The sequence below is a fragment of the Perca fluviatilis genome, chromosome 18 (genome assembly GCF_010015445.1).
Source record: "Perca fluviatilis chromosome 18, GENO_Pfluv_1.0, whole genome shotgun sequence".
Taxonomy (NCBI): Eukaryota; Metazoa; Chordata; class Actinopteri; order Perciformes; family Percidae; genus Perca; species Perca fluviatilis.
Window position 1 is genome coordinate 34,000,076 of NC_053129.1, and position 1,013 is coordinate 34,001,088.

At 45.0% G+C, this 1,013-nt stretch overlaps 1 protein-coding gene across 1 annotated transcript in view; it reads left to right on the forward strand.

Annotated features, from left to right (window-relative positions):
• Positions 1-461, forward strand: part of LOC120546766 (T-lymphoma invasion and metastasis-inducing protein 2-like) — a 141,385-nt gene extending 140,924 nt beyond the window's left edge. Inside the window, exon 17 of the mRNA XM_039781945.1 lies at positions 1-461. This exon is cut by the window's left edge and continues 731 nt beyond it. The gene's annotated coding sequence lies outside the window, so the exon portion shown is untranslated.
• Positions 462-1,013: the final 552 nt, after the last annotated feature.

Genomic DNA, 1,013 nt, shown 5'->3' on the forward strand with positions numbered 1-1,013 from the left:
CACTGCAAACCGTTCATCAGACCTGCAGAAGTTGTCACATCAACATATGACGAAGGATTCACTCAGACGTGAACTCCTAAACACACTGCTGACTTTCATCTCGACAACATCACGGACGTCTGGGGGACATTTGGGATATCACAACCTCTGGCTGCCGCGATAACAACAATAATTCCTACCTCACACACACAGACACACACACACACACACATATACAGACAGACACACACACACAGACAGACAGACATTTTTGAACCTCACATGCGAACAAATGCAAACTGGAGTAATTTTGTAAAACAGCCATGTGAAGGAACTCAAGTTAAAAATTATTATATTAACACTGTGAGAAGAAACTTAATCTCATAAAATATTTCAACTCTATAGAGGCCCTATGTTCCCACATTTTTCTTAAAATTAGGCCCTATGTTAGGGTTAGGGTTACATTCCATCTGTAGTCCATTGCTACTGGGTAATAGTGTAATAATTGGGTGTAATTGGCTACCAAATTGGGAGAAAGGGGGATAAAATATGACACAAATTTATTAAAAAAGGAGATGTGGGAACATAGGGCCTAATTTTGGAAAATAAATCTTAGAAATGTGGGAACTGTGGGAACATAGGGCTGTGGGACCATAGAGCTGTGAGAACATAGAGCTGTGGGACCATTGGGCTGTGGGAACATAGGGCTGTGGGACCATAGAGCTGTGGGAACATAGAGCTGTGGGAACATAGAGCTGTGAGAACATGGGGCTGTGGGAACATAGAGCTGTGAGAACATAGAGCTGTGGGAACATAGGGCTGTGGGAACATAGGGCTGTGGGACCATAGAGCTGTGGGAACATAGGGCTGTGGGAACATAGGGCTGTGGGACCATAGAGCTGTGGGAACATAGAGCTGTGGGAACATAGAGCTGTGGGAACATAGGGCTGTGGGACCATAGAGCTGTGGGAACATAGAGCTGTGGGAACATAGAGCTGTGGGAACATAGAGCTGTGGGAACATAGGGCTGTGGG